At 39.2% G+C, this 22,614-nt stretch overlaps 1 pseudogene; it reads right to left on the reverse strand.

Annotated features, from left to right (window-relative positions):
- Positions 1-15,709: 15,709 nt before the first annotated feature.
- Positions 15,710-16,692, reverse strand: LOC100657540 (large ribosomal subunit protein bL19m-like; annotated as a pseudogene).
- Between the last annotated feature and the right edge of the window lie 5,922 nt (positions 16,693-22,614).

A 22,614-nucleotide genomic window follows, 5' to 3' on the forward strand; every position in this document is an offset into this window, starting at 1 on the left:
TCATGGATGTGAAAATTTCACCATTCTGTCTGGGAGAGTAAATGGAATGTGAACCACCACAAAATAAAGCAACTTCAGGGAAAATATAAAGGCTGGATAATTAGCCAGAGTCTAAAGTTGAAACTAAGGCATGGGCATTTGTTTTCTAATTTTCTTTTTTGGAAATGATTACATTTCTCTAACATACTATTTGTGCTCTCTAAAGCACTTGCTAGAATTTTCCATCTGCCTGTCCTTTATCTATCCATGCTGTTCTAAATATGAATTTTCTGACTTTAAAGTACAAGTTTCAATGTAAAACTTATTTCTTATACACATATTTCAATGTTGTTCCTGTGCCATGTTAACATTTTGTGAATATATGCAATCTCTTTATAGGGAGTGTGGCACAAATATGATTTCCTCATTCTAGAACTGAATTCTCAAAATTAATTCCTAACCTATTTGATGAGAAATTACCTCTGGATACATTTATTTTTAGTAAAACTGTATAAATCAATATCTAAATGTTGAAAGTCAGCCTTACCTATGGCTTTTGGAAAATAAGGTGAATTTTTTTTTTTTTTAATAGTGTTAAGATGATACTGTAACCAGGGATACAGAAATCTTGCACTAGACCACAGCTACAGCTCGTGATGAAGCTCTGGAAGGAAATGTATACACAAGAAACAACGAGCAAAGAAAACAAAGGTAACATTAATTTCTCGTCTAGGGTCACAAATTTCAAGGCAGCAAATTTAATGCAGTAAAACCTAGGCCCTAGTACAGACAGCATTCCTTCTTCCTAAACTAACCAGCAAACCTTTATGAAAAGAAACAATGCGTTCCTGATTTTAGTTACTTTATTTTCATTTTGGAATTTCCATTTGACTTTTTTTTCATACATTTCAAAGCTCTGTTGAATTTTTGCATCTTGAACAAATTGATCAAGATTATTTTAAAGTCCTTGACTAATAATTCCAGTGTTGGGAGTATTTTTTTTTTTTTTCTCTCGTGTATCCTGATTTTTGTTTATACAGTCTCTTCTCTGGTAAATCCAGAAATACTAGAGAGGAAGCTCTGGCAGTGCAATGACTTAGTGTTCAGCTGCTAACCGAAAGGTTAGCAGTTTGAACCACCAGCAGCTCTTCGGGGGAAAAGACTTTGTGATCTGCTCCCATAAAGATCACAGCCTAGGAAGCCCTTGGAATGAACTCTATGGCACGTAACAACAAGAACAGTAATATCAGGGTCCCTGGGTGATGCGAGCAATTTGCACTCAACTACTAATCTAAATGTTGGTGGTTTGAATCCACCCAGTGGTGCTGTGGAAGAAAGGCCTGGTGATTTGCTTCTGTAAAATTATAGCCAAGAAAACCCTACGGAGCAGTTCTACTCTGTAACACATGGGGTTCCAAGTGCTGGAATTGATTTGCCCAGTAGTGGGTAGTAATGTTAGAGACTCCAGACCGTGCTACTTTCTTTCAGAGAGGATTCACTCTTTTTTCTCCTTAGCAGGTACTGTGGAACTGATTATATTATCTGATCACAAAGTGGGAGATGAGTCATACTGGGTTACAATTTTGATAAAGAGTTTTCTACCTCTTAATTGCCCTTGCTTCTAGTGTAAAGGCCTCCCAAATTTCCAACTGAGGTGTAGTTTTATGCAGGTCCTGAACTGTAAGTCTTACCCTCTCAGTACTGTGAGACTGTTGAAAAACCTTAGTCTGCTTTTCAGAGGCCTTCTTATTAGCTTCTTGCCTTCCATCATGCACGGATTTAGAATGCAGCAAAGGTATTGAAAGAAAAACCTGCAATCTCGCTCTTCACTCTTCATCCTAGATCTTGGCTCTTTAAATCTTCAATTTTGTCTCTCCAGCCTCGTACTTTTATGTGAAGGGTCTTGTGCAGTGAGTTTGGGTAGGTAGGACAGATTTCCTGGTATTATATACCAGGCTTCATCTTCTGTTGTTACCATGAAAAGTTTAAAAATACAGCCTCTTAGACTTTGTGATATTTTCCTTTCTTTCTCTCACTGCGATCTGAACGTTTTCTTTCCTTTGCCACTACAGTTCCTTTCTTCTAAATTTGGATTCAACTCCCAAGTATGGGGCTTTGTCCTGGAGAACAGATTTAGTTGGTTATTTTTGAGTGTCCGTAGGTCCCAGACCACCCAGCACCACCCAACTATCATAAAGTTCTCTTGTACTCCCTGTGAATTGGAGCCTACAAAATTGCCTCCGAGTTTGAAGAGAGGAATTTAGAAGATTAAAAAAATGACCATATAGTCACTGCCATATCCATGGTATTTTTTATAGTAGCTCAAGTAATTCTAATGTGCAGACAGGTCTGAGAAGCAATGATCTGTTATATCTAATATACCAATTATAGGATCAAGCACATGGTATCACTGTCGAGGCATTATGTGTTGATGAAGTTTTTTTGTCTTTTTTTTTTTTAAAGCTGAGCCCAGATAAAAGAATCTAACCCATCACTCTAGAAAGCCAGTACTAATAGAGTTGGCATTCAGGACGAAACCTGTTTCTCTCTGGATCTAATATATATATAAAAAAATATATATATAATAATAATTAATGGTAGAAAGTATTGTCTACTTGTAAAAAATTGTAAATAAGGGGCTATGACATGCAAATATGTAAAAAGTTACTTCCAGGTAGGAAGAAGGGTCAATTCATGTTCAGTTATCTAATTCTATTTGTGACTTTATATTTGATATAAAATCTGCTGGATATATGTGTGGAATGAGATAACAGAGCAATGTTAATGCTAACTACCAAAACCAAAGCAAACCTAAAGCAGGCAGTTAGGAAAGGGTTATTAACCATCCCATAATAGCTGTTTTTCAGAAAAGTCTACTCTTGCTACATTTTTATTGCAACTTTTACGGCACTTTAACATGATTGGTCAAATCCCCAGGCTTCTCTTCTGGGAGGAGTCCAAGGCTCAGGTACTGTGACTCGGAATCTACCTGCTACATGACCTTTCTGGGGTGGCAGTAGCGAGCTGTTGCCATTTTTTTAGGGCTGTGAGCAATATTTTTAGAGCCGTGCGCAAAACCCCATTCACTAGAATTATGTGGACTGCGTATACATCACAAGACTGAAGATCCTCCCCTCATTGTTCATACATATGTATGTCATCCCCTATAAAAGAAGCAAATCTGCCCTGGTTCAGGAACTGGCAGCTTTAGGTCATGAGACCATGCCTGTCTCCCAGTTTACAAGCTGTTGATAAACCGTTCTGTTCTTCCAACTCTGTCTGGCTGACTTCAATTCACTAGTCTGCTTGACAAAAACCTATTAGTTGACGGCTTCAAACCCATTGCTGTGGAGTCAATTCCAGCTCATGGCCACTAGGCTTAAAACCCATGTCCATAGCTTCATAAGAATAGGGCAATCACCAACCAAGTTAAGCTCTAACATTTATGAGGCTGTCTATCATATTATCTGAAGAATTTTAGTTATAAAACATTTTAGTTATAAAATAGCTTTAAATAAAGTCTGTGGAAAGGCACAATTCATTTCAACATAAATTAATCTAAAAATCTACCTCTAAATAACGTGCTAGACAAATCTGTCAAGTTAGATCAGCAAACCCTGGGAAACAGATTCATGCAATGAACCTAGCTTGGTTACTTTTATCCTTAAATTGTCTACAGTTGATTTCCAACTAGCAATGAAAAGTCTTAAACAAAAAGTGCAAATATAACATGAATGGCAGCTAAATAAAAACAAGCATTTTTTTTTTTTTGCTAAATTAGATCATACTATTAAAAAGGCTGGAGGTCCTAATAGTGAGAGAACAAGAGCAAATGGCCTCAAAAATCTTTGGAGATGAAAATACAATATTTTTTTTCTGCGTATCATTACCACTAACATCATCTAGAAGATAACTAGGAGTCACACATTGACTAATTCAGCCATATTTGATAATGGTAGGTCTTTAAAATGTCCAAAATGGGAAAGGAAAAAAAAAAAAAGAAAACCCAGAATATGTAAACATTGTAGATGAATACATTTATGAATAAGGAATCCTAAAAATCATGGCATAGGCTACAGCACATACAACACCCAGGCTATCTTCTCTGTGGATACTGGGATTTATTGAAGACAAGGATAAAATATACCTTAGAGATTCCCTTGTCTGGCCCAATCCCAGAAAAAAGAACATTAACCTACAAAAAGATTTAATGATTTAACTAAAGTCACACAGTGAGGTGGATGTTTGTTTTTATTTAGCTGCCATTCATGTTAATTTGTACATTTTGTTTTGTGTTTAAATAAGATTTTTCATTGCCACTTGAATATCGACTGGAGACAATTTAAGGATAAAATTATCCAAGAAATGGAGAAAGGAACCAGGTACTCTTCCCCCATTTTTTGAGCGCTAGACCAAGCATAGAGCCCTGGTGGCTGCTAACCAAAAGGTCAGCAGTTCGAAACCACCAGCTGCTCCTTGAAAACCCTATAAAAAAACTAAACCAAACCCATTGCTGTGGAGTCGATTCCAACTCATAGCGACCCTATAGGACAGAGTAGAACTGCCCCATAGGGTTTCCAATGAGTGCCTGTTGGATTCAAACTGCCGACTTTTTGTAGCAGCCATAGCTTTTAAACACTAAGCCACCAGGGTTTGGAAACCCTATAGGGCAGTTCTATTCTGTCCTATAGGGTTGCTATGAGTCGAAATCAACTCGACGGCAACAGGCAGATCAAGCATTGCCTGAACAGACTGAACAAATGAATTCCTCTATTGTTTAAGCCATTTTGGATATTTTTTCACTTGCAAAATTGCTGTTAGTTGCAATCCAGTTGGCTCCGACCTTATGTATAACAGAACAAAACATTGCCTGGTCCTATGACATCTTTATGATCATGGTTATGTTTCAGTGCAGTGTTGTGGTTATTACTTGTAACAGAAAATGTGTTAATTATTATAAAATTCAGTGTGGAAGAATCTTCTCCCACAGGGAAATCTGGGGTTTGTTACTAGGTGAAGAAAAATTGGATAATGGAGGGGTAAAAGACCAGTTGTTTGAAACAATCAATTAGTTGTAGCAAATTTGAATAGAATTTATCTCTTGACTCTCAATTTAATATTCATTGCACTTTGCTCCCTTACCATATCAGAGAAAATTCTATAAACTGAAGAAATTAAAATACCTTGTTGTGGTGCAATGAATTATTTAATATGGCCCGTCTAGCCATGGTTTTTCCATTCTGCTAGTCTTGAAGGGAGACACAGAGAGAGAGAGTAGGAGTTATAACACTGGAAAGAGGGAAAGCTGTAACATCATATATGACGAGAACCAGTGACAGAGAAATGGTGGCAGCACAACCAGGAGACCGGCAGGAGACAAGTAGACTGGCAGGAGACGGCACAGTGGGCTTCCCAGCCCATGGAGTGAGAAGGCTGAGCACCTCTGGGCGGGAGGCTTGCTGGCAAAGTACGGTGCCTCCAGGCACTTGGTGGAGCTAGGTTTGTCCACCTATGGAGCTAAAGCTGAGTGCCTTCAGGCTGAGGTTACTGGTGGAGTTGGGTGCCTCTGGGCACTCATCAGAAGAGCTAAAGAGTCTGTAATATTTGCCCAGGGCAAGTGGCCTGCACAGAGCAGAGCAGCGACTGAAGGGCCAAGGGGTCAACGTCCAGGGAGAGACCTGCTTTCAGGGATGGCTGAAAAGAGTCTGTCCTGATTGGAGAACTGTATCCTGAGTGTTTCTGAACCTGAATTTATAACCTGTTACTTCCTCAGTAAACCCCACAATCTTGAGTATTGTTTATGAGTTCTGTGTGGGCATTGCAATGAATTATTGAATCCAGCAGAGAAGTAGAGTGCACTGTGGGAGGGACAGATGGTGTCAGAATTGGTAAAAATGGCTGGCAAGACGAGATATGTCTGACCCCCCCTCATAATAATCAGCCTTGGGCTGCTGATCTTGATTCTACTTTTGCCTTGTGACATTTTTACACTTATGAAAACACTTGAAATGATTTTATAATTATCATTTTGTCATATCTAGCATAGTTGTAAGTCTCAAAAAAATTCTTCAACAATGTGATGATAACTGAGACCCTACAGGACAGAGTAGAACTAACCCATAGAGTTTCCAAGAGTGGCTGGTGGATTCCAACTGCCAATCTTTTGGTTAGCACCCAAAGCTCTTAACCACTGCTCCACCAGGGCTCCAAAAGGAAACCCATTGCTCTCAAGTCGATTCTGACTCATAGCGACCCTATAAGACGGGATAGATCTGCCCCATAGGGTTTTGAAATTCAGGTAATGCTAGATAACTTCATCTGTAAAACTTGGCAGTTAAAATAAATTATAACTGCATGAATATGAGGTCATCTGGAAAAACTAGGAAAAACAAAACAAAACAGACAACATAGACAAAGAAATGAAAAAGCAATGGATGAATTTAAATGTAACTATATTATAAATGTGGAAAAGAACTAAAGCTATGAAACTTATAGGCATTAAAAAGCATGTGAAGAAAAAGCATAAGACAAATATAAGAGGTTATAAATGGACTATACGAAGAAGAATTTGGCATCAGGATTGGAGGAAGACTCATTAACAGCCTGCAATATGCAGATGACACAAACTTACTTTCTGAAAGTGAAGAGGACTTGAAGCACTTACCGATGAAGATCAAAGACCATAGCCTTCAGTATGGATTACACCTCAACATAAAGAAAACAAAAGTCCTCACAACTTGACCAATAAGCAACATCATGGTAAATGGGGAAAAGAGTGAAGTTGTCGAGGATTTCATTTTACTTGGATCCACAATCAACAGCCATGGAAGCAGCAGTCAAGAAATCAAAAGATGCATTGGCCCCATCTGCTGCAAAAGACCTCTTTAGTGTTGAAAAACAAAGATGTCACCTTGAAGACTAAGGTGTGCTTGACCCAAGCCATGATATTTTCAATTACATCATATGCATGCAAAAGCTGAACAATGAATAAGGAATGCAGAAAAAGAATTGATGCCTTTGAACTGTGGTGTTGGCAAAGAATATTGAATATACCATGGACTGCCAAAAGGATGAACAAATCTGTCTTGGAAGAAGTACAACCAGAATGCTCCTTAGAAGCAAGGATGGTGAGACTGCGTCTTATATTCTTCGGACATGTTGTCAGGAAGGATCAGTCCCTGGAGAAGGACATCATGCTTGGTAAAGAAAAGGGTCAGTGAAAAAGGGGAAGACCCTCAATGAGATGGACTGACACAGTGGCTACAACAAAGGGCTCAAGCATAACGACGATTGTGAGCAGGGCACAGGACCAGGCAGTGTTTTATTCTGTGGTGCATAGGATCGCTGTAAGTTGGAACCGACTCGACAGCACCTAACAACAACAACAATCTTTTCTATCTAAAGTTCTTTAGAATTGGGGTCAATGAAATGTCTGGTTACCTGGTTAACTCTTCTCTGGGACCACATACTCCTTTAATTCTGGCTTCGTAAGGAGTTCCCAGGAGGTCGAGCCAGCAGGCTGGGTTAGACTTTCAGCGTCCCATCTAGGTACACATTATTTTTATGCCACTAAGACCTCAGAATGGTTTGAAGTAGATGAACTATTACCATTACGTTAATATGTGATGTTGTGTAGTGCTAGTATATATTAAAAATGTTTGAATGACATTTAAAACAAACTAATAAAGCACACAATCTGTCTCTAGTTGATACAACTGTAACTATATCTATGGAAACCGAACTCAATGACCACGCATGTTAATCCAACTGAATTTTCACAGAAAGGTACAAAATAAAAATCTAAATTCAACCACATGTTTTACAAATGCGATCTCCTGTCTAAAGGCATAAGCAGGTGACTTGCTATTTTAAAACATAGAACAGGAATTTTTCCCCTAATGTTTGAGTATCATTATCATATCCTTTTCAATCTTTTAGAATGTTGATGGACTGATCTTATGCTACTGAGTTTTTTTTTTTTTTTCCTCTTCAGTTGCCATTGAGTCAGTTCTCACTCATGGTGACCCTATGTGTGCAGAGTAGAATTGTGCTCCATAGGGTTTTCAAGGTTGTGACCTTTCAGAAGCAGATCACCCGGCCTTTCTTCTGAAGTGCTTCTGGGTGGCTTCGAACTGCCAATCTTTGGGTTAGGAGTCAAGCACTTCCCCGAAATTAATAGAATTCTGGCACTGGTTGGGAACCTATGCAATACTCCAATACTCACACGTGGTATGAGGTTTGATTTAAACAGTAATGTAGATGATACCTTCTCCGTTACTGGAATACTTGCTCATCACTGGCATGAGCAATATAAAATGATTGATTTTGTTTTATCAAGCTGCTTTGAATTCCTTTGATCAAAGTATTCATCTGTGTTTCTAAGACTGCTTTTAATATAAAATTTTCTGACGATGTTTTCTGATTTTACTAGCTGAGGGCAGATATCCTATGAAAAAGAGAGCTTTATTTGGGGAAAAGAGTACGGAGGAGAAGAGAAATCCTATGTAAAATGACGTAGAGTAAAGGTGACCTATACGTATACTTATGTCTGTATCTATGTCTGTACCTATCTGTATTTTTATCTTCATCTGTATTTATATTTGCATGAGGGCCAAAGAAAAAATATAAGCTTTTTTATGGGCCATTTTTTTGTATTCAAGAGGAAAATAGTTATATTGAATTCCATAGAGGAAAATTTGTATTTCTACAAATTAGAAGTCATTTTGTAGAATAGAATCACTTAGTTTACTAAATAGAAAGATATCTATGAGACACTTGAGATTCTTTTTTCGCTATTAAAATGTTAGCATCTTTTGGACAAATTTGAGAAGTTGTAATCTGGAGTAGTTGTCCTGTCTTTCAAACAGAAATTCTATTTAGGGAACTAAGAAGGCGAGATTACTTGGTATTGATCGTGAGATTGAACTGGGGAGCTGGAGATCAGCGTGAACTGTCTCAGAGTAGAGGGGAAGGGACTACAGAAGTTGAGAAATGAACAGAGAAAGGGAGGTAGAAGGGCTTCAAAGACAGCTATCACCTATTTGCTATTTTCCCAGAGTCTAGCCCTGATGGTACAGTGGTTAAGCATTTGACTGCTAACCAAAAAGTCAGCAGTTTGAAGCCACCACCTACTTCTTTGAAACCCTATGGGGCATTTTTACTCTGTCCTATTGGGTCGGAACCGACTTGACTGCAAAAGATTTGTTTTTTGGTTAAGGAACCGTTGTGGTGTAAGGGTTAAGAGCTTGGCTGCTAACCAAAAGGTTGGCAGTTCAAATCCATGGGAGAGAGACCTGGTGATCTGCTTCTGTAAAGATTACAGCCAAGAAAATCCTATGAAGCAGTTCTACTCTGTCACATAAGGTTGCTATGGGTTGGAATGGATTGATGGCACATAACAAGTCTCAGACATTGGTTGTAATCCTCTTGTTTTGATATGTAATCTTGATCTTAATCCTGTTTCTCTCAAAAAGCACATTATACACAGTTCCTAATGTATACACATGGAATAGAAAGCTTCTAAGAAACAAAATGTATTCTATTCACCTTTTAAAAGATAATGAGAAAATTTACCATTCATCTTTCACCTCAACAACCATATTTAGAAATTAATGTTGCTCACTGTTCTTATTTTTTGCCTCAAATAGCTAGAAAGTGGAACATTTTACCTCCTGAGAGTTCAGTGTCACACCCTGGGAAAAGTTAAGAAAGTAGGTCATAAAGTTTCTCAGGGATCAATTTCCTATTGCATGTGTGAATTTATGTTGATACTCTAATAAAATCCTATAAATCTGAATAATTTGTAAAGATAGCTGTTTTTAATGGCAGTTTAAAACTATTTGTGAATAATTAATCACTTTGAAAAAGAAGGAAAGTTGTCTGTGTTTCGATAAAATACTCCGTAATCAATATTTGAACAACCACAGTGCTCTAGTTGATAGCAAAAATTGTACAACTTGTGCTGTTACTGACTCTCTCTGATGCCATAGTATTTAGAAAGCAAGTGGTTAATTTACAGTAAATGAAAATAACTAAGACTGATTGCCTTTCCCATGGTCTGGGTGTTGTTATTGTTGTTAGGTGATCTCAAGTCAGTTTCCACTCATAGCAGCCCCACGTACAACAGAAGGAAACACTGTCCAGTTTTGCACCATCCTCACAGTCGTTGCTACATTTAAGCCCATTGTTGCAGCCACTCTGTCAATCCATCTTGTTGAGGCTCTTCCTATTTTTGGCTGACTCTCTACTTTACTAAGCATGATGTCCTTCTCCAGGGACTGATCCCTTCTGATAGCATGCCCAAAGTATATGAGATGAAGTCTCACCATCCTCCCTTCTAAGGAACATTCTAGTTGTACTGCTTCCAAGATAGATTTGTTCATTCTTCTGGAAGTCCATGATATATTCAATATTCTTTGCCAACATCAAAATTCAGAGGCCTCAATTCTTCTTCAGTCTTTCTTATTCATTGTCCATCTGTCACATGCATATAAAGCGATTGAAAATACCATGACTTGGGCACACATTAGCCCTCAAAATGACATCTTTGCTTTTGAACACTTTAAAGAGGACTTTAGCAGCAGATTTGCCAAAAACAATATGTTGTTTGATTTCTTTACTGCTGCTTCTGTGAGTGTTTATTGTGGATCCAAGTAAAGCGAAATCCTTGACAACTTCAATCTTTTCTCCATTTATCATGATGTTGCTTACTGGTTAAGTTGTGAGGATTTTTGTTTTCTTTATTTTGAGGTGTAATTCATACTGAGGAGCCCTGGTGGGACAGTGGTTAAGAGATCAACTGATAGCCAGAAGGTCAGCAGTTCAAACCTACCAGCTGCTCCTTGGAAACCCTGAGGGGCAGTTCTACTTTGTCCTATAGGGTCGCTATGAGTCGGAATCGATTCAACAGCAATGGTTTTTTTTTTTTTTTTTTTAAACTCATACCGGAGGCTGTAGTCTTTATTCTTCAACAGTAAATGCTTCAAGTCCTCCTTGCTTTCAGCAAGCAAGATTATGTCATCTGCATATCACAGGTTGTTTATAAGTCTTCCTCACATCTTCATGCTGTGTTTTTATTCATATAGTCCGGCTTCACTGATTATTTGCTCAGCACACAAATTGAACAGGTATGGTGGGTGAAAGGAAAGAACACTAATGCACAGCTTTCCTGAATTTAAACCATGCAGTATCCCCTTGTTCTGTTCAAACGACTATCTCTTAATCTATGTACAGGCATACCTTGTTTTATGGTGCTTTGTAGACACTGTGTTTTTTTTTTTTTCAACAAATTGAAGGTTTGTGTCAACCCTGTGTTGAGCAAGTCTGAATCAGCACTATTTTTCCAACAGCATATACTCACTTCATTTCTTTGTGTCACATTTTGGTAACTCTCGCAATACAAAACTTCCCGTTATTGTTATATCTGTTATGGTTATCTGTGATTTTTGATTATTACTACTATAATTGTTTTGAGGTGCTATGAACCACACCCATATAAGACAGTAAACTTAATTGATAAATATTGTGTATGTTCTGATTGCTCCACCGACTGCACTACTGACTGGCATTCCCCATCTCTCTACCCTCCTTGGGCCTATCTATTCCCGGAGACGTGATGATATGGGAATTAGGCCAATTAATAATCCTACAATGGCCTGTAAGTGTTCAAGTGAAAGGAAGAGTTGCATGTCTCTCATTTTAAATCAAAACCTAGAAATGATTAAGCTTAGTGAGGAAGGCATACTGAACACCGAGATAGGCTGAGACCTAGGGTCTTGTGCCACAGTTAGCCAAGCTGTGAATGCAAAGGGAAAGTTCTTGAAGGAAGTTAAAAGTGCTACTCCAGTGAATTCACAAATAAGAAAAGAAAACAGCCTTATTGCTGATACGGAGAATGTTTCAGTGGCCTGGGTAGGAGATCAAACCAGCCACACCATTCCCTTAAGCCAAAGCCTAATCCAGAGTAAAGCCCTAACTCTCCTGAATTCTATGAAGGCCAAGAGAAGTGAGGAAGCTGTAGAAGAATAGTTTGAAGCTAGCAGAGGTTGGTTCATGAGGTTTAAGGAAAGAAGCCATCTCCATAACCTAAAAGTACAAGATGAGGCAGCACGTGTTGATGTACAAGCTGCAAAAAGTTATCCAGAAGATCTAGCTAAGGTAAATGATGAAGGTGGCTACAGTAAAAACAGATTTTTCAGTGTAGATGACACAGCCTTATATTGGAAGAAGATGCTGTCTAGGATTTTCACAGTTAGAGAGGAGAAGCCAATGCCTGGCTTCAAAGCTCCAAAGGACAGGCTAACTCTCTTGTTAGGGGCCAATACAGGTGGTGACTTTAAGTTGAAGCCAATGCTAATTTAACATTCTGAAATTCCTAAGGCCGTTAAGAATTATGCTAAATCTACTCTGCCTGTGCTCTATTAATGGAACAATAAAGCCTGGATGACAGCATGTCTGTTTAGAACACGGTTTACTGAATATTTTAAGCTCACTGCCGAGAACTACTGCTCAGAAAAAAAGATTCCTTCCAAAATAGTACTTAGCATTGAAAATTTACCTGGTCACTCAAGAGCTGATAGAGATGTACAAGGAGATTAATGTTGTTTTCATGCCTGCTAACACAACATCCATTCTGCAGTGCATAGATCGAGGAGTAATTTCGACATTCAAGTCTTATTATTTTGGAAATATATTTCGTAAGGCTATAGCTGCCGTAGACAGTGATTCCTCTGGTGGATCTTGGCAAAGCAAATTGAAAACCCTTCTGGAAAGGATTTATCATTCTAGATGCCGTTAAGAACATTTGTGATTCGTGGGAGGAGGTCAAAATATCAATATTAACAGGTGTTTGGAAGAAGTTGATTCCAACTCTCATTGATGACTTTGAGGGGTTCAAGACTTCGGTGGAAGAAGTCATTGCAGATTTGGTGGAAATCGTTAAGAGAACTAGAATTAGAAGTGGGGTCTGAAGATGGGACTGAATTGGTGCAATCTCGTGTTAAGACTTTAATGGATGAGGAGTTGCTTCTTAGGGATCAGCAAAGAAATTGGTTTCCCAAGATGGGATCTACTTCTGGTGAAGATGTTGTGAACATTGCTGAAATGACAACAAAGGATTTAGAATATTAATAAACTTAGTTGATAAAGCAGTAGCAAGGTTTGAGAGGATTGATTCCAATTTCGAAAGTTCTACCATAGGTAAAATGCTATCAAAAGCTTTGCATGCTACAGAAAAATCTTTTGTGAAAGAAAGAGTCAATCAATGCAGCAAACTTCATTATTGTATTGTTTTAAGAAATTGCCACAGCCACCCCAACCTTCAGCAAACTACCACCCTGATCAGCCGGCAGCCATCAACACTGAGGCAAGACCCCCTCCAACAGCTGAAGGCTCAAATAAGGGTTAGCATTTTTAGCAGTTAAGTATTTTTTTAATTAAGGTATGTACATTTTTTTGGCATAATATTATTGCACACTTATTAGACTACAGTATAGTGTAAACATAACTTTTTATGTATTGGGAAACCAACAAATCTGTGTGACTCACTTTATTTTGATATTAGTTTTATTATTGTGATCTGGAACCAAACCTGCAATATCTCTGATGTATGCCTGTATAGGTTCCTCATGAGCTCAATCAAGGGTACTGGAATTAGCATTCTTTACAATGTTATCCATAATTTTTCATTATCATGTAGTCAAATGCCTTTGTGTAGTCAATTAAACACAGGTAAACATTTTTATGGTATTCTCTGCTTTCAGCCAAGGTCCGTCTGACATCAGCAATAATATCCCTCATTCCATATCCTCTTCTGAACCCAGCTTGAATTACTGGCAACTCCCTGTCGAGGCACTGCTGCAACTGTTCTTGAATTATTTTCAGAAAAAATTTTACTTGCCTGTGATATTAATGATTTCTGCATTCTGTTGAGTCACCTTTCTTTGGAATGGACACAAAGATGGATCTCTTCCAGTCAGTTAACCAGGTAGCTACCTTCCACATTTCTTGGCATAGACAAATGAGTGCTTCCAGCATTGCAGCAGTTTTTTTTTTTTTTTTTTTTGGAACATCTCAATTGGTATTCGTTCAGTTCCTGGAGCTTTGTTTTTCACCAGTGCCTCAGCACACCTTGGACTTCTTCCTTTAGTACCATTGGTTCTTGATCATATGCTACCTCCTGAAATGGTCGAATGTTGACCAATTGTTTTTAGTGTTGTGACTCTGTGTGTTACTTCCATCTTTTGATGCTTCCTGTGCATTCAATATTTTTCCCAGAGAATCCTTCAATGTTGCAACTCAAGACTTGAATTTTTTCTTCAGTTCTTTCAGCTTGAGAAATGCCAAGCATGTTCTTCCCTTTTGGTTTTCTAACTCTAGATCTTTACACATTTCATCGTAATACTTTACCTTGTCTTCCTGAGCCGGCCATTGAAATCTTCTGTTTAACTGTTTTAAGTCATCATTTCTTTGTTTTGCTTTAGCTGCTCTATGTTCAAGAGCAAGTTTCTGAGTCTCTTTGGACGTCTATTTTGGTCTTTCTTTCTTGTCTTTTTAATGACTTCTTGCTTTCTTGATGTATGAGGTCCTTGATGTCATCCCACAACTTATCTGTCTTTGTTCATTATTGTTCAGTGCATCAAACCTATTCTTGAGTTGGGATATACTCAAGTCCTATTTTGGCTCTCATGGACTTGTTTTAATTTTCTTCAGCTTCAGCTGGAACTTGCATGTGAGCAACTGATGGTCTGTTCTGCAGTCATCCCCTGGCATTGCTTTGACTGATGATATTGTGCTTCTTTGTTATATCTTTCCACAGATGTAGTAGATTTGATTCCTGTGTATTTCATTTGCTGAGGTCCATGTGTATAGTTGCTGTTTATGTTGTTGGAAAAAGATTGCAATGAGTAGGTTGTTGGTGTTGCAAAATTCTATCATGTGGTCTTCGGGTCGTCAGTATAGTTTCTATCACCAAGGCTGTCTATTTTCTTTTTATTGTACTTTAGATGAAGTTTTACCGAACAAACTAGTTTCTCATTAAACAGTTAGTATACATATTATTTTATGACATTGGCTAACAACCCCATGACATGTCAGCACTCTCCCTTCTTGACCTTTGGTTCCCTATTACCAGCTTTCCTGTCCTCTCCTGCCTTCTAGTCCTTGCCCCTGGGCTCTTGTTCCCTTTTAGTCTTGTTTTGTTTTACAGGCCTGTCTAGTCTTTGGCTGAAGGGTGAACCTTGAGGGTGACTTCATTACTGAGCTAAAAGGGTGTCCAAGGCCTTATTCTTATTCAGTCTTTGTCAACCAAGGCCATATTTTCCATCTACCGATCCTTCTTTGTTTCCACCTTTCACATTTCAATTACCTGTGATATCAACGCACTTTGATTGCATGTTTGATTAATTTCAGACTGCAGAAATTGGTAATTGTTTTAAATTTTTTCATCTTTGGCATTAGTGGTTGGTGTGTAAATTTAAATAATAGTTGTATTAACTGTCTTCTTGTTGGTATATGGATATTATCCTATCATTGATAGCACTGTTCTCCAGGATAGACCTTGAAATGTTCTTTTTGACAATGTTTGTGATACTATTCGTCTTCAATTTGCCATTCCCAGCATAGTAGACCACAAATATGATTGTGTGCTCCAAAATGGCCAATACCAGTCCATTTCAGCTCACGAATGCCTGGGACATTGATCTTTAAGTATCCCATTTCATTTTTTTTTTTTTTCGAAATGCTTACTGATTTAATGACTGTGTTCTTATAAATGAAATTAAATTGGCCTCTAAATACATCTTCTGAAGAGTCAGTGTATCCTCTGAGTCACCAAACTGATTCGCAGAATCAGGACTTATTCGATGCTTCGATTTCATCCCATATTGCAGCTTCAGTTTGTGAAGTGTCATATTCCCTCATCATATCAAACTCAAGCCAAGGCTGACCCCACTTCTGAGCTTCTTTTATTTGCTCTTCAGTTAAATAAAGATCAAACTGGATTCCTTTCACATTAAATTTTGGACGTTACCAGCGTTTGGACCAGGGCTTAGGCTTCATTTTTACTTTCAGCTGATTCACAGGAACTTCTTGGTCAGATTCATGTGCTACTGGCTCCATGTTCCTATCAAAAGTGCTGTATTCAGGAAGGGCATCTCTTAAGTACAGCAAGCTGTCATCCAGCCGTTTCTCTGATTTGACCACTTGGATCTCCTGAATTCGGGGATTATAAAGTTGAAAGCAAATCTCAACACCTTGTCCTTCAATAGTATTCCTAAGGATAAAGGTAGCTCCAAGTCCTTTTTCTGATCTCTGGATGCAAATCCCCAGAAACTGGCTGATTTTTCCACCGGCATAAGAGTCTGCTGTAGTAACACGAAGTATGCTTCTGACATAGAACTCTGGAATGTGTAGTACCTTCCTCCTTTCTACTTTCTATTTGAAATTTCAGAGGATTTGTTCTTCCTCTTGGAGGAATGAATTCAGGACTCAAGAACCTCCTCTCCTGGCGCGGGACCTGGCGCTTGTCCACGATGACGGGTTTGGGCGGTGGCTGGAACTGCCGGGCCGCAAAGGCCTAGTACTCTGCGGCCGTCCCGGCCCCACGTGGGCGCGGTAAACAGCAGAGGCTGGTGCAGGGAGCAGTACCCTGGCGGTTCTGAAGCTCCGGGCCAGGCCCACCGCGGCCCCACAGCCCCCTGCAATGCAGGCTGCCATGTCTGCTCCTCCGGTGGAGACTACCATTTCATTTTTGTTAGCTTCCAATTTTCCTAGATTCATACCTCATATATTTCATCTTCTGATTACTAGTGGATGTTTGCAGCTTTTTTCTTTTCATTTTGAGTCATGCCATATCAGCAAATGAGAGTCTGAGTGCAGTGTAATAATAATTGAAAATATTTATCAGTCAATTTTTGCCTTCCTTGTTCTGCAGAAATGAAGTTGTGAGATCTCAAAATTTGCACCCTGAGTCCTCCAAAATTGGCAGCTTATTTTGACTAAGGCCGGCGATGTTCATTTATTCATTCATCAAACATGTAACGGTTCCTCCTCTTTGCCAGGTTTTTTATGAGATTTCATGAATACTGAAATAAAAGCCCCAACCCTTGTCCTCAAGGAGTTTATTGTCTGGGAGGGGAAGCACGTTAGTAAAAATATTATTACAACACAACATGTTACAAAGTACTGGGCTTGGAAAAATAAGAAGTTCTGAACCTAGGGCTTCGTTTATAAATAAGCTAAGGTCTACCAAAGGGCAATTTCTTACTCTGATTAGTAGCTTCCTCTGGGTTAGAGAATGACTCCCTTGGTGCCACATACAGTTAAGCTCTTGGCTACTAGCTGTAAGCTTAGTGGTTTGAATCCACCCAGTGGTGCCTCAGAAGAAAGGCCTGGAAATCTACTCCAGAGAAGTCATAGTCAGTGAAAGCCCTATGGAGTGCAGTTCTACTCTGGAACACATGGAGTCAATATAAATCATAATCAACTTGATTGCAACTGGTTTTCTGGGTTAGAGAAGGGGAACTAAATTATCTGCTAATTTATGATTCATATCTGCTGGACAGATGTGTCCCCCATGAGGCTACTGTGACTTAACCCTGGGGTAGTGTCTATACTATTGGATGTATACAGGCAAGTGTTTGCCTGACGCTGTGCTGGGCTGTTGGAAGGGCCATGGACCCATGAGTGCATCTGCACTGCTTTAGTGGGGAGCACACACAGGAAGAGTACTGGATTGTTGATGGGGGCGGGATTGTTGGCTGCTGAAAAGGGCTGTCTGATGAGCTTGTGGGCTTCCCGCCCAGTGCCGTTGAGTCGATTCCGACTCATAGCGACCCTATAGGACAGAGTAGAACTGCTCCACAGAGTTTCCAAGGAATACCTGGTGGATTTGAACTGCTGACCTCTTGGTTAACAGCTGTAGCACTTTAACCACTATGCCACCAGGGTTTCCGGTGGACTTCCAGGCTCTAGGAATTATGCATAAGTGTCTTGGGTGTAGGCCCAGGAGTGGGTGGGTCACAGGATGATCCTCAGTGGTCCTCAGGAGGAAGAACCAAAAAGAAGGTCCAGATGGAAAGACTTTGAGGAGCTGAAAGGTACTGGAAACCATCAGTCTGAAAGGGTACAGGCTTTGAAGTTTGGATCAGGTTCCCAAGGTTCCCATTTGTGCAAGCATTAACTCTTAGTTATGGATCAAAGGGAGTTTTAACAGGGTTCCCTGGGAAATCTGGGGAAACCTAAGTAATAGAAACTACAGGGATGGGGCTCAGGGCAACAGTTGTTTACTAATCAGTACAGGCATATTTCAACATTTTAACAAACTGTCCAGCTGTTGTGATATATGCAGGGTGGATGTCAGCCCTGTCTTAACACATCAGTATATGAAGCTTTGACTAATTGCTTTTGTGGCTATATTGGCTCAAGCCTCATTCTAAATAAACCTTTGGGCAGAATTGAAATATGTATTTCAAAAGTATACATTTTATTCATTTTTATATCAAATTCAGTTTATTGCTATGAAGAAGTAAACAGGGAACTGTGTGTCTTAGTTATCTAGTACTGCTATGACAGAAATACCACAATTGGGTGACTGTAATGGACAGAATTTATTTTCTCACAGTTTAGGAGGCTAAAAGTCTGACTTCAGAGCACCAGCTCTAGGAGGAGGCTTTCTCTCTCTGTTGGCTCTGAGTGAAGTTCCTTGTCTTTTTATAGTTTCTGTTCCTGGGTTCCTTGGTGATCTTCATATGGTGTGTATCTTTTTTGTGCTTCCTTTTGTGCTTGCTTCTCTATATGCCTAATCTGTTCTTTTATATCTCACAAGTGATTGGCTTAAGACACCTTACACTGACATGGCCTCAAAACATAACAAAGAAAACCCTACTCCCAAATGGGATCACATTCACCTGTGTAGGGGTAAGAATCCCAATGCATATTTTGGGGGGACACAATTCAATTTATAACACAGTGATTAAGAACAATGGGGTGTGTGAGAGTAGGATGCTTCCTAGGAGGCTGTTGAGCTTCTCTGGAAAGGAAGCATTTAAGCTGAGACCTGAGGGTTAGAAGGCTGCAGTCACGAGAAAAGCCAAGGGAATAGTGTTCCAGTCAGAGGGAATAGCAAATACCGAGGCTCTGAGATAGCAAAGAGCTTACATGTCCCTAGAACTAACAGAGTATATTAAAAAAATTTTCAAAATCATTTTGTGGAACAGTAGTGTCACGTATAAGAAACTAGATAGATCTATTCAGAGTGGACTTGTACAACCAAGTTCGAAGATGTTCATGAGCATTTTTTTTTTTTTTAGGGTATTTTTTTGTGGGTATAGTGCCAGACATCTGTAGTTTCCCATGATATCTCCAATTTATAAGTCAGGTGCACAGACCAAGAGGTGGTTGTTCAAACAGAACAAGGGGATAATGCATGCCTTAAAATCAGGAAAGGTGTACGTCAGGGTTGTATTCTTTCACCATACTTATTCAATCTGTACTGAGCAAATAATCCAAGAAGCTGAAGTCTATGAAGAAGAGCAAGGCATCAAGATTGGAGGGAGACTTATTAACAACCTGCGTCATGCAGATGACACAACATTGGTGAAAGTGAAGAGGACTTGAAGCACTTACTGATAAAGATCAAAGACTGCAGCCTTCAGTATGGATTATACCTCAACATAGAGAAAACATACTCATAACTGGACCAATAAGCAGAGTGATAAATGGAGAAAACATCGAGGTTGCCAAGGATTTCATTTTACGTGGATCCACAATCAGTGCCCACGGAAGCAGCAGTCAAGAAATCAAACGACATATCGCATTGGGAAAATCTGCTGCTAAAAAAAAAAAAAAAGACCTCTTTAAAGTGTTAAAAAGCAAAGATGTCACTTTAAGGACTAAGATGTCCCTTACCCAAGCCGTGGTATTTTCAGTTGCCTCACATCTGTGTGAAAGTTGGACAATGAATAAGGAAGACCAAAGAAGAATTGATGCATTAAATTATAGTGTTGGTAGTCTATGGCCACACAACCCTGAATGCTCCTGATCTCATCTGAATTATGGTGTTGGCAAAGAATACCGAATACCACGGTCTTCCAGAGGAATGAACAAATCTGTCTTGGAAGAAGTACAGCCAGAATGCTCCTTAGAAGAGTGGATGGCGAGACTTTATCTCATGTACTTTGGAAATGTTGTCAGGAGGGTCTAGTCCCTAGAGAAGGACATCATGCTTGGTAAAGTAGAGAGTCAGCTAAAAAGGGGAAGACGTTCAAGGAGGTGGATTGACATAGTGGCTGCAACAATGGGCTCAAACATTGCAATGATTGTGAGGATGGTGCAGGACCAAGCAGTGTTTCATTCTGTTGTACATGGGGTCAAATATGAGTCAGAACTGAGTTGATGGCACCTAACAACAGCAACATGTGGGTACAGTGCCACACATCTTTAGTTTCCCATGATATCTCTGATTTATAAGTCAGGCCATGTGCTGTGAGTTTTTCTCTGGACAAATGATTCCTGTTTCTATAAGTCAAAACTAAATTTCACTGGGTAGATATTTGTGTCAGTTAATGCTGTTGTTGTTGTCATTAGGTGCCCTTGAGTTGGTTCCAACTAATAGCAACCCAATACACAACAGAATGAAACACTGTCTGGTCCTGTGGCATCTTCACAATTGTTACTATGCTTGAGTCCATTGTTGCAGCCACTGTGCCAATTCGTCTGGTTGAGGGGCTTCCTTTTTTTCACTGACCCTCTATTTTACTAAGCATGATATACTTCTCCAGGGACTGATCCTTCCTGATAACATGTTCAAAGTACGTGAGACATAGTCTCAACATCCTTGCTTCTAAGGAGCATTCTGGCTGTATTTCTTCCAAGACAGACTTGTTTGTTCTTTTGGCAGTCCATGGTATATTTAATATTTTTTGCCAACACCACAATTCAAAGGTGTCAAGTTTTCTTGGGTCTTCCTTATTCGTTGTCCATCTTTCACATGCATATGAGGCCATTGAAAACACCATGGCTTGGGTCAGATGCACCTTAGTCCTCCAGGGGACATCTTTGCTTTTAAACACTTTAAAGAGATCTCTTGCAACTGATTTGCCCAGTGCAATGCATCTTTTGATTTTTTGGCTGCTGCTTCCATGAGTGTTGATTGTGGATCCAAGTAAAATGAAATCCTTGACAACCTCAATCTTTTCTTCGTCTATCATGATGTTGCTTTTTGGTCCAGTTGTAAGGATTTTTGTTTTCTTTATGTTGAGGTGTAATCCGTACTGAAGGCTGTGGTCTTTTGTCTTCATCAGTAAGTGCTTCGAGTCCTTTTCACTTTCAGCAAGCAAAGTTGTGCTATCTGCACAATGCAGGTTGTTAGTGAGCCTTCCTCCAATCCTGAGGCCCTGTTCTTCTTCATATAGTTCAGCTTCTCGAAATATTTGCTCAGCATACCGATTGAATAGGTATGGTGAAAGAATAAAACCCTGACACACACTTTTCCTGACTTTAAACCCTGCAGTATCCCCTTATTCTATTTGAATGACTGCCTTTTGATCCGTGTACAGATTCCTCATGAGCACAATTAAGTGCTCTGGAATTCCCGTTCTCCACAATGTTATCCATAATTTGTTATGATACACAGAATCGAATGCCTTAGCATAGTCAATAAAACACAGGTAAACACCTTTCTAGTATTCTCTGCTTTCAGCCAGGATCCATCTGACATCAGCAATGATATCCCTGGTTCCATGTCTTCTTCTAAATCTGGCTTGAATTTCTGGTAGTTCTCTGTCACTCTATTGCTGCAGCTGCTTTTGAATGATCTTCAGCAAGATTTTGCTTGCATGTGATATTAATGATATTGTTCTATAATTTCGGCATTGGTTGGATTACCCTTCTGGGAAATAGGCATAAATATTGATCTCTTTCAGTCAGTTGGCCAGGTAGCTGTCTTCCAAACTTCTTGGCATAGAAGAGTGAGCACTTTTAGTGCTGCATCTGTTTGTTGAAACATCTCAATGAGTATTCCATCAATTCCTGGAACCTTGTTTTTTGCCAATGCCTTCAGTGCAGTTTGGATTTCTTCCTTCAGTATCATTGGTTCCTGATCATATGTTACCTCCTGAAATGGTTGAATGTTGACCAATTCTTTTTGATACAGTGACTCTGTATTCCTTCCATCTTCTTTTGATGCTTCCTGTGTCGTTTATTTTTCCTGTAGAATCTTTCAGTATTGCAACTCAAGGCTTGAATTTTTTCTTCAGTTCTTTCAGCTTGAGAAATACTGAGCTTGTTTTTCCTTTCTGGTTTTCTATCTCCAAGTCTTTGCACATGTCATCATAATACTTTACTTTGTCTTCTCAAGCTGCCCTTTGAAATCTTCAGTTCAGCTTTTTTATTTCACAATTTTTTCCTTTTGCTTTAGCTACTTGATGTTCAAGGGCAAGTTTCGGAGTCTCTTCTGACATCCATTTAGGTCTTTTCTTTCTCTCTTTTCTTTTTAATGACCTCTTGCTTTCTTCATGTGTGATGTCTTTGATGTCATACCACAACTCGTCTGGTCTTCAGTCCTTTGTGTTCAATGTGTCAAATCTATTCTTGAGATGGTCTCTGTATTCTGGTGGGGTATACTCAAAGTTGTACTTT

This window comes from Loxodonta africana, chromosome 5 (genome assembly GCF_030014295.1).
Source record: "Loxodonta africana isolate mLoxAfr1 chromosome 5, mLoxAfr1.hap2, whole genome shotgun sequence".
NCBI classification, from domain to species: domain Eukaryota; kingdom Metazoa; phylum Chordata; class Mammalia; order Proboscidea; family Elephantidae; genus Loxodonta; species Loxodonta africana.